This window comes from Stylophora pistillata, chromosome 2, assembly GCF_964205215.1.
Source record: "Stylophora pistillata chromosome 2, jaStyPist1.2, whole genome shotgun sequence".
In the NCBI taxonomy this organism is placed as follows: domain Eukaryota; kingdom Metazoa; phylum Cnidaria; class Anthozoa; order Scleractinia; family Pocilloporidae; genus Stylophora; species Stylophora pistillata.
This window is the reverse complement of record NC_142520.1, coordinates 55,706,611-55,718,453: the sequence shown is the minus strand read 5'-3', so window position 1 is coordinate 55,718,453 and position 11,843 is coordinate 55,706,611. Positions and strand designations below refer to the sequence as shown.

Here is an 11,843-nt window from a genome sequence, read left to right as displayed (position 1 = left end):
TCAGGTCTGATTTTCGTTATTGCTTAAATAGCGCTATCTACTGCGAGGATCGTGCATCATACGTAATAGTCATTAAATGTGAAATTTCTTTAGCGTAATCTCTAAAGCGCTTTAGCTTTGAAATTACACGTTAACGCTCACGTGACGGTGAGTCATGGTGGGAAGTTCTCACGTGTCCACTTACCTTCAGCTGTCTAGGTTCAATTTGTTACTGCACGTGGCTTCGAGGTGTGTGCACGTGAGTCAGGCATTGGATCAAATGGAACAGGAATCATCAACTGGTTGGCTTTTCAAGATCATCCACAAATGACTCGTGGCAGCGCCATTTTTGATGGAATATAGACAACAGAAAGTAAGTGTGAAAAAGTTACCTACTAACAGGTTAGAATAAAGCTTAATTTAAAGGTAAACACCTTTAAGCAGGAATTTTCTATCCATTGATCATCTGTTGAGTAATATACTCTAATACTATTTTTAACAGGTGTTCATAATTAATTGAATGGGTAATCTGCACTTGAAAATTTTGTTGGTAGATTGCAAAACTCAAATCCTGGTGATGGAAGAGAATGAATAAGATATATTTCAGGTTTTATCCTCTCGCGTTGTAAAAGACAATTTGGCGATTAGTAATACTAATCTCAGTGCCCTCATACATTGTTTTGCCGCGTAATTTCCTCTCGAACCCAGGTTTATTGACTTAACATAAAAAAAACCTAAACATGCTTTTTAAACACCGCAGAATTTTCCTGCAAGACCTTCCGTGTTTGTGTCAGCTAAATACACATGTGACACAAAGTAATCGTTACGGTGGCCAATTTACCATTACAACTTTGTTGACACAAAGCCAGATGACGCTATGTATGTTTGGTTGGAAAATGTGAGTTCTAGAAGTTTCGAGGTGTGCATCCGGGAGTTCCTGCCCTTCGATGGAAAACATCAAGACACTACTGTGGTAAGAGATATTCCTATGACAATCCTAGTTTTCAGGAGTGGAAGTGCAACCGTTAGTTTTTTCTACAACCTCATGCTCCGTCTGATGGAAACTTATGTTTTGAATTTTTTACTATAGGACTGGTTCGCATTTGTTGGAAATGGCTCTGAATTTTTGTATTGTAATCTTTATTTAGACACGATCAATTCATCAGCCTATAAAAATACATATCACATACACTAAGACGTTTAAAATTAAAACTACATACTATAACACTAAAGCTGTTTTCCGTGAATGCCGTGCGTTAGACTTTAAAAATGTCATTGATCTTACGTTTAAATAACCCCAGAGACTCTGTGTTCCTTAAATCGCGTGGTAAACTCTTCCATAATGTGGCGCCATTGTAGCTAAAGCTTTTTCTGTAATAATTAGTGCGCGGTAGTGGAACATTAAGCTTATTTTCAGAGTCCCTGAGGTCATAAGCAGAGTCACGCCACGTAAACTTTGAATATAGATACCTTGGAGCTAGCCCGTGCAGACATCTAAACATCATGGTGGCTTTATGGATTTCCTGCTGGCGTGCAAGATTTTTCCACGTAAAATTCAATTTTACGTTGTCAGGAGAAGCTGATTTTCCAAACAATAGTCCGCCAACAGCTGAGGAAAATTATGGTTTCTGTCAAGTGAGACAGGCGTGGAAGATTTTTCCAACGTAAAATTCAATTTTACGTTGTCAGGAGAAGCTGATTTTCCAAACAGTAGTCCGCCAACAGCTGAGGAAAATTATGGTTTCTGTCAAGTGAGTGTAATTTACTGTGGTTTACTGTTTGTATGATAGAGTTCATCGTATCACTAGAATTATCTTGCAAATCAATTTTTCCCTCTTTAATTTTACAGGAAGTGAGGTTTAACACAACCTTTTATGCCTCACCTGTTGTCCTTGTGTCTGTGCATCATACGTACAACCCTCAAATCAGCATGAGAAGCCTCGTCTCACCGAAAGATAACATCATATCAGCCTGGGTTGAGGTAAATGAGCAGTTTATTTCTATGTTTGCATGTTTCTCCGTTTTGTTGTTGTTTTATTTTTTGTCCCTTCTATGTCCTTTGCGTAGGAAGATAGTCTCACATCCACGAGGATTTACGTTAAAGACTGGAGTGGAACAGGAAGTAAACATGACCCTCTCTCAGTTAGTTACGTCGTGATAGGAGGTTTGTGTTCAGTCTGAGAATGTTCGTGCAATCATTTTGCGAAGCAACTTTGCTCACTTTCGTTTATTCTAATGTAACTATCATTTTTCTTTGCATTCACAGACCTCAATCCTTGCCTAGAGGTGTTTTACCCATCATTTGGAATCTGCAAAACCTACAGTGCCTATGAAGCTGGGTGTGTGTGTAACGACAACTGCCCGTCATATCAAGATCCAGTCTGCACCGAAAATGGAACAACATATGACAATGAATGTCAGTACAAGTTTAGTTTCTGCAAGGGGCTGGACAATAATACCTTGTATCATCGTGGAAGCTGTGAGGGTAAGCCATATTCACTCCAAGAAATAATTATTTCTGCTGACAAGACACATGAACCAGACTTCCGGGCTCAGCTTTTTAAATCTTTACAGGTTTTCCAATCATTCATGGTCGAGTTCCTGATTGGTCAGATTCAAGCTGCAAAACAGTTGTATTCCCACCATACCGCTTCTATCCGAACAAAGAAGTTCAAGTACAGATCGCTCTTAATCACATGAACATGAATGACTTCAAGACAGTGTACCATGCCATCACATCTTGGACCGAAAAAGTCAATACACAAAATTTCGCAGTTTGTGGAATGCAATCTGGGGGAATGGAAACAACGTCAATCCTTTTGCTACCGTTGATTGGATGGCGTACCAAGGAGCACCACCCGAGGAAATGACGGGAAGAATCAAGATGACAAAATGGTGGTCGGGAACGAATTGTGCAGATGTGACCTTTTAAAAGGCAGGTTATCTTTTAACTAGTTATCAATGTGGAAATTATCTTTGTTAAGCAGATGCAATTCCATTTCTAGGGTAAAAAATAATACTGTGATAATATGAAAGAAAAAGGACCACATTGTTGGTGAGAATTTAAAACAAGTTCAAAGTTGTAACTTGCCAAACTTTGAATTTAGTTTGATACTTGTCTCTATTGGAAATTTAGCGTGGTCAAAACTAATTGATTAACATTGCCTCAGATCAAATATAGTTACAAATGCGAAAACGCACTAAGATCACTGCAGGGCATTATATCCTTACATTTGTATAGGGCAAGTTTAAAACTTCACCAGTTGTTTTTGCGACGTCCAATCACCAAAGGTGTGGAAAGGAACACGACGCTGCGTTGATCTGGGTGGAAGATGTAACCAAGAACTCGTTTAAGGTTTGTTTGCGCGAGCTGCAAAATTTTGATGGCAAGCATCAAGATATCTATGTGGTAAGCTCTTTCCGAATTGTAATTATGTAAGATCGATAAAGCCTTTAGACAACAAGCACTTTTTTCAGTCTCGTCAAAACATCAACTTGATTTCTTATAATAATTGAACGTGTGTATTTGTGGTTAAGCCTGACCAGAGTTCCTTGTTTAGTGAGAAAATATTTGTCCAAAATTGCCTCTCAAACAAATACGTTTCATTGCAATTAATGTTTCTTGGAGTTCAAAGGCCATTTACTCTATGATATCATTTGTAACTGATAGAAAATGAGATGCTGTTCTTACTACAAGTAAATGTGTTGTTTTTTCGCTGCTTCTTCACAGACCTGGATGGAGTTTGCTAAGTTGCATAACCCACTCTTCACTGAACATGGCTCCGTAAACTTCCCAAACAAGAATCCACCTACAGATGGAGACAACAATGCATACTGTGAGGTTGGTGTACAATGATCTTCTGAGAAAATGGATGTTTCATGCAAAAATGCGATGATGGAAAATGGACGTTATTTTAAAAAAATGTTTGGGAAAACGCAAATCCCAGAATTGCCTTAATAAGTTCGGGTTTTTTTCCCTCCATTTTACTGACAGTCTGTGCGTTTTACAAAAAGTTACAATGCCACACCATCCGTCCAAATATCAGCCAATCACAGCACCACAGCAAGTGGAAACTTGGCACCAGTTCATAACGGTATCTCTACATGGATTGAGGTAATAAGCTCAGATCTGACTGAAAATATTTGCTTGATCGACGCACATTACCTAACTATTAGCAATCCATTCTTACCCTTAATTTTTTCACGTTTTGAATTTTCCTCACTTAGGACGATTGTTTTATTCACTTTAAGTAAGAACTTTTGATTGTTTGCAGAACATGAATGTATCTGGATTCGGAGTTTGTGCTAAGGAATTGTACGATACCAGATATGATCCTGTTTCAGAGAGTTATGCGGTCCTAACAGGTCAGTTATTACGCCAAATACTTCCAAACTTTGAGCGACAGAGGAGATGAATACGCATGATGCACGATCCTCGAGGTGGAGAGCGCTATTTATGCAATAGCGAAAATCAGACCTGAAAAAAATCAGGCCTGTACGGGATTCGAACCACTGACCTCTGCGATACTAGTGCAGCGCTCTACCAATTGAGCTAACAAGCCAACTGGGAGCAGGCCGTTAAGTTGATTCGTAATAAACCCGTGATGATAAATCAGATACAATGAATATATGAAGTTCATATAATTTGAACTGCGGTTGTAGATACGTATGATGCACGATCCTCGCAGTAGAGAGCGTACAGGCCTGATTTTTTTCAGGTCTGATTTTCGCTATTGCATAAATAGCGCTCTCTACTGCGAGGATCGTGCAACCGTATCTACAACCGCAGTTCAAAATATATGAACTTCATATATTCATCGTATCAGAGGAGATGAAGTATGTTCAAGAGGACGCGAATAAAACATCCACGTTTACGGTTATATTTTCATGCAATTAAAATGTGTCACATGCAAAGACATAATAAATTTATGATACCGCTTTCAAGATTAAATAACATATTCACTTCCAGACATCTGTGCCCCCGGATGGAGCTACTTTAATGGATTCTGTTACTACACAAGTGATACCTGTGCAAACTGGACCACAGCTGTAAAAGAATGTAGACAACAAAACTCAGTTCTTGCTGATGTCAACAACAATGAAGAAAATGTTTACATACAACATCGCCACAATGGAAATAAATAATGGTTGGGTTTCAATGACAGATCAACAGAGAGCGACTTTATTAGGGTGGATCGTCGCGGACGTGGAAACTTTACAGCCTGGGCCAAGAATCAGCCAAATAACTTCAAAGAAGAAGATTGTGTGCACGCACTTGGCGTGAAATACAGCAATGAATGGAACGACGTGCAGTGTAGTGATTGTCATAAGTTTACTTGTAAGAAAGGTATGTAAAGAATGTCAAGTAATGCTTTAAATATGGGACATTTATAATCTAAATTATATCAACTCTTTTCGTAGAATTCTGCATAAAATGTGCAACGAATTTAAGAACACATTGGCAGTAGAGGTTAACATGGCTTGTTTAACGTGAAACGACTTATATTGCTTTTCCTCCTTTAGAAGGACAACAGGTTGAATTTAAGTCCATCGCAATTAAGTCCTAGAGGCTTTGCTGGTATCCAGGTATATTCCTTAAGGACGACAACTTCTTAGAGAGTTGTAATTACATCAGGGAGAAGTAACAATACTCCAGGCACCAGTTGTTCGAAGGGTGGATAACAATGTCCCTGGATAAATCGCTATGCCGGTGGTGGATAGGTTTTCTATCACTTATCCGCTAGATAGCGATTTATCCGCTGGATGGCGTTATTCGCCCTTTGAACTGGGCCCAGTTCGATTTATGCCTTGGAAGGGAGTATAAGCTCAGTGGTGTTGGGAAGTTAGACCTGTAAAGCTTAATCCGCATGTTATTTCATCTCATCGATAGACTTAAACGAATGCCAAAATGATTTTAATTACTGTCACAAGCTGGCAACTTGTACAAATGAACGCGGCTCGTACAAGTGCAAGTGTAAAGCTGGATACGTTAGAGATGGCTTTGATTGTTACTACAGCTACGCGGGTAAAATATGTTGAGTGCTCACTTGAAATAAATTCTCAAGCCCTACAGAAAAGCAAATCAATACAGAGATGCCATAGTCTTTACTAAAACAAATATCGAAGAAAGGCGTTTGTCATTTTGCTTCAATACCAAGCAAAAATTTAATTAGTTGTGTAAGGCTGACTGCAGTTAAAAACGTGAAGTTCATTGTGATATTTCTTCTCTTCTGTATTAAGGTTTGGGTCACTCAGCAACTCTGGCCAACGATAACAATTGCCTTAGAACCCTGAGCAATTGGTTAAGCCCTGTTGTGCAGAGCCAGTTCACTTACTGGAAGCGCTTTTCGCGAGCATCAGTGGATGGATGGCTTGCCTCTACCCTCCACCCACTGTGTGACAGCAAAGGATCAACAGTGACCATTATCCATGTGGGAAAATGCATCTTTGGTGGATACACTAGCACATCATGGAGTAAGGGAAAGATCGTTGAATAGATCAATCGCTTCATTTGATTTTTCCTCTTCTCTGAAATTTCTCTCAACTTGGTAATATTTGAGACTGTGCGTGGTTAATATTTCCTAAAAACACACAACATATAGTTGAGAATGAGTAACTCGAAGTAATTCCTCTGTAATAACTTTATATTGAGAGCAGTCCCTCCTTTTCGGCGAAGTTCGTCGAGCGAGTCATTAAAAAAATCAGAGATAGAAAATTGATGTCAGTGCGCCTTTCGGAACACTGAAATTGATGTCAATTTAAACCTACCCTTAGATTCTTGTGAAACATTTCCAGCTATCAGGCATATTATCAAAGCGATAATTAATTTTTAAGACAAAATTTAGGGACTTGATCAGGAATAGCTGCATCTTTCAATTATGTAAGAACTCCCTCTATCACACGACCACGCAATTGGATTTAATCCAGATAAAGCCTTCCGGTGCCGCCTCGAATGACCCTGTAGTAAAGAAAATATTTCATTGTCGACTTAAACTCATAAAGAAACAGGAATGAGAAAATAGAACGCGCTTTTCCAGAAAAATTCCTAAGGACAGGCCTAGTTACTTTATATCATTATGGGTAGAACTGTGCTAAGGGTTAAAATGGTTTTAATAGTTTACAGTATTTGTGTTTTTATTTCGCTACATATAGCATCAAATGAGTTGTTCATGGCTAAGCAGTTCGACAGCCTTTTTGTTCTCATTGGTTAAAAAACCTGGCTGGGGACTAGTGAAACTGTCACAACCCAGACGACATGATTCATATTCTTCATATACCACTTATGGTTCAGATCGTGGACCCTCATTTGGTGGAGGACACGATATTTACATCGACAGTTACGCCTCATCCAACACACATTCTTACTCACGACTAGGATACACCTAAAGTGCACCATCTGGCCACAGTTATGGTAGCTACTTCGCCCGATCATTCCTGGTAGGAAGTCACAATTTTCGTCCTGATGAGATTAAAATGCTTTATGAAACTACTTGAAACGGACGAGGTGAGGCATGCAACAAACTTTCTTAAGATTTCAATTCTTCCGATTGCCAAGACATACATTTTCTGTCTTGATCATGATCGGTAAAGCAGAAATTGTAAATCGGTTTTTTTGGTATAGAACTGCACCATCCAACTATCCGGATAATATGATTTATAGTGAATAGAATGAATTACCGTTAAAGTTGCTCAATAAATGAGAAAAATCTGTAACTTTGGTTGATTGTCACTTTTAAATTTTTTAAAAATTTGCATCATAAACGTTTTCAAGAACTTTGGCGCTAGAAGTCAATGTAATGTTCTGCACAAGGGTAACATAATTGTAAATATGAGTCAGTTCATACCAGATATCTTTTAAATTTTTGTAATAATTTTCTTGTTCGCTATATAGAGAGATCCAGTTACACGTATACTTAACCGCACAAATGAACGCGGCGAAAACATTTCATGAAACCTTACCAGTATAAAGATCGGAGTGAAGCAAGCCTCAGAAATTACATCGGCCGCCCTTCGAGTGAACTGAACCAAGAGCTTGTTCTGATATCCTTTGCGATATGGTGGGTGGAAGGCCACATCTGTCACAGCAGTTGAGTCTTGCGGCGCTGTTATCCCAAGCAATCTTCCTGTTCCAGCAAATTCGGTTGTAGTTAATTCAGAAATAGATTAGAACATTTTGAGTTTTGCGTTTTAAAATAATTTCTGTTACCATACGCTGAGCTGTAATCATAAAATCAATCAGCCAATCAAATTTTATTTCATGAGCAAGGGAAGTAAGTACAATGTACAGGGTTTGTTGAAGACAAGAGAGGTTTTAACAGTATACACTCTCTCGTAATAAGTTGGCTCTCACTGTATCTTAAGCAACCGGCTCATGTGATACAGTAAACCTGACCCAAAACCTGTATTAGGTGGACAGTTCAAGAGGTCAGTGTAGATTTAATATGTTTTATGAGACAAGTTCAGTTTAAAACGTGTTTCTTCGTTGTAAAGGACCGCAATTTAAGTTTGTTACTAGCATATTTTTTCAAACCAATACCGTGATTAAGGCGAAGCGGCCGGATACCCATACCCATCCTACGGATACCATATCCATGTCGCTGTTCCTGAAATGACAATGGACTTGAAATCCCGGCTCGCAGACCCTGTTCGACACATTTTAATCTATTCATCTTTCTTACACCCATTACTGTTTATCTTCGCTGTCCCTTATTCCACTTTTCTTGTTTCTTCCTTCCTTTTTCTTTATTCTTCGAGAACTTAATAATAATTATTATTACAGCATTTGTAGCGCGCAAATTCCATGTGGATATGCTCAAATGCGCATTACAAAATATCACTATTTAAATAGTTTAAAACTAAGAGAACAATAATAAATAGGTAACGATCACAATATATAGAATAATTAACATATAAAATAAAATAAAGTAATTAATATTTGGAAGGCTATGAAAACGCAGCACGAAATAAATGTGTCTTAAGTTTAGACTTGAAGCCAGCAACAGTGTTTTCAGACCTAATTTCCAGAGGAAGCGCGTTCCAAAGTTTCGGCGCAGCATACGTGAAGGAGCGATCACCAATAGTTACTTTAGACAACTTTTTAAGATAACTAAGGAGGAGGTTAAGGTGACTTAATTGAGATTAAAGAGGCTAGATATGTAGGTGCCAAACCTTTAAGAACCTTAAAAGTAATTAAAAGAATTTTAAAAACAATTCGAAATTTAACTGGTAGCCCGTGTAAATCAAAAAGTAAAGGTGTAATATGGCAGTATCTACTCTGCTAACAAACCAGTCTAGCAGCATCATTCTGTATTCTTTGAAGCTTATTTAAACGATAGTCAGGAATACCATTCAAAATACTGTTACAAAAGTCACTCCTAGATGACACACATGCATGCACCAGAGTCTCAGCGTACCGTCCAGAGAGGTACCTCCGTAAACGCCGAATATTATAGAGATAATATTAACAAGAGCTAGACAATTTCGGTATGTGGGTAGCCATTGATAATTTTGTGTCAAACCAAGAACCGAGGTTTCTAGCAGAGGAGACTGCTGAGACGCTGCAATCACCCACCCGTATACAATGATTATTAACTTTAGCCAACTGCTGAGGTGTTCCTATGACCAAAAATTCAGACTTAACATCGTTGAGCTTTATACTGTCAGTTAACATCCCTGAGCCAATATCATCAACACAGGACTCCAAAGCATCAATAGCGTCATTGGGACAAAAATAAATATATAATTGAGTATCATAAGCAAAACAGTGAACGTCAGGCAAATGCGATTGAACAATCTGAAACAATCTACTACTGTAGAGTGTGAATAAAAGAGTGCCCAGACAAGATCCCTGGGGTACACCACAATCCATGCCCCGTGCCCTGTTCCCCGTGCCCCCTGCCCCGCGTCTCGTGCCCCGTGTTTCGGTCTTCGTTCCCCGTTCCGTGCTCCCTACACCTCTGTCATGCACAAGAGAATGAATTTTGGTCGGCTGCAGGATAAGATCCTGCCAAAAACATTAAAAAAAAAAAGACAAAAGAGAACCGCTGTCGATAAAAACAAAAAAAAGAAGAAGAAGAAGAAAAATTTACGGCTTTTCTAACAAATAGATTTCATACAGGCATGCAGATGATCTACCACCACTAGCAGGAGTACGATGGCTGACCGCTTCGAAGTTTGATCATGTGCAGCCCGTTGAGTCCTCAAACGTGCTTTTCATTATTACTCAAATGTCCCAATACCTGTTACAGTAGTGAATAACCAGTATATTTGCAGGGATTTCCACCAAACTCGTCAGTACAAAATTCAAATAGATTCAAATTCTCCTGAACTCAGTGACAGCCCACATTTTGCCATGCCGTTCACAAATTTAGGACAATTAAAGTACAATATTTAGGAAAAGAAGAAAAGTAGACCGGAAAAAAACCAGGTTAGATAAAATTGTGACACGTCTTCAAAAGTGGTGACTCTCCCAAATTTGAAGAATCATGTGAAAGTGGGTCTCGAACTTCTGAGCAGATCTTTCCCACTAATAGAAGTACTTTCCCAGCTTGAAAAAAAACCATCATATATCGGTTCAGTAAGACGGAAAAACATAAAAGTGGTAATAATGCTGATGATACTCTAAGAATCAACAGGTATGGTTAAGGATGGAGAAATTTATCTCAGATTTAAATGATGTACAACTAACCACATTCACCTCAGAGTGGGAATTTCAACTCCAGGCCCCCTCAAACCAGGATTGAGGTATTGAGGGGGAGTGGGAAGAGGATAGATTCTGGAAACGAGGCTTCTCTCAATACTGACCAAGCATAACACTGGATTCGAGACAGCTTTGCCATTTCCAATGTCTTAAACAGCGCTAGGGCCCCATTGCACGAGGTAGTTACTAGTACACGGCGTAGTTCCTTGCTTGACATCACCTTCTTGAGTCAGGAAACTGGGTCGAGGCTAGGAGATGGGCTTTATGTATCACAATACTGACCAAGCATAACACTGAATTCGGGACAGCTTTGCTATGTCCCATGTCTTAACAGTTCAAGGGCCCCATTGCACGAGGTGGTTACTAGTACACATAGTTCCTTGCTTGACATCACCTTCTTGAGTCAGGAAACTGGGTCAAGGCTAGGAGGTACCTAGACTTTACGTATCGACCAGTTCCTTGACCAAAGTGCTGCAAACAGTCTTTAACCCAATGGAGTTCAAATATCATCAGCTGATATAAAAGTTGACAACAACAACTCTATTTTACCCTTTATCGAGTATTAAATAGAAACAGGAGATAATGTTCGCTAGACAGAAAATAATAATTAATTGGTATCATAATAATGAGAGGGGTTTTAGCACCCTGGAATAACTAAGCTGCTGAAAACTTGACAAGGTGTGAGCAAGATTAAGTTAGTTATATCAAATTTTCATTGCAGACCTATACAAACAAACTATAATAATCTTATAAGAAACAATTTGGAAATACACGAGACAAGAAATAGAAGTGACAGAAACCGACGTTTCGGTGCAAATGTCTAAAGGATTTCTTCTGAGACCGATAGAAGTTTGGCACACATTGTTGTAAGATAATTATGGTGAACCCAGCAAAATGCGTAAACAATTGAACAAAAGACAACACTTCGTTGGTAACTTCCTCAGTAACTCCCTCAGGAAACTTTTAACCTCTAGGATTATAGTTTTGTAATAAACAAACAAAAATGCTGAGCTCTTTTCTTGTTTGATCAAAAAGCAGTCTTTCATCGCGCCAGTGAATGTGTATGCTTAACTGATGCACCTGCTTAATGAATGCTATGTGTTAAAGCAAAATAAATCATTGTCAAATCTATATTCTTTTCCAATTCTACAACTTCTTGACTGCT

At 38.8% G+C, this 11,843-nt stretch overlaps 1 pseudogene; it reads left to right on the top strand.

Moving 5' to 3' along the window:
• Positions 1 to 841: 841 nt before the first annotated feature.
• LOC148740511 (uncharacterized) lies at positions 842 to 7,499 on the top strand (annotated as a pseudogene).
• Positions 7,500 to 11,843: the final 4,344 nt, after the last annotated feature.